Here is a 320-nt window from a genome sequence, read left to right on the forward strand (position 1 = left end):
AATCAGGTGGGTGAACACTAGTATCGGAATTTCATTCTCGAGACCTTGAAATATTGAAGACTGCATTGAAGTTCACAGTGTTTTGCCCGACGTTTCACTATTAAGTTCACCTAACACAGAATGACAGGCTGTGAGTACATTCTAGCGGTTCCATTGTTTCCCGTGACTAATTAGCGTGTAAACGTATTCTCCCCAAAGTGTTTAAAAACGCCACTGCGACAATTATAAACAAAATATGAAGGACAGATGTCACTCCTGCTCGCGCATTTGCTGTCTCGGCGGTCCGGATGACTCAGCTGTTGCTCTCAATCGTTAGTTAA

Source organism: Penaeus monodon, chromosome 22 (genome assembly GCF_015228065.2).
Source record: "Penaeus monodon isolate SGIC_2016 chromosome 22, NSTDA_Pmon_1, whole genome shotgun sequence".
NCBI classification, from domain to species: Eukaryota; Metazoa; Arthropoda; class Malacostraca; order Decapoda; family Penaeidae; genus Penaeus; species Penaeus monodon.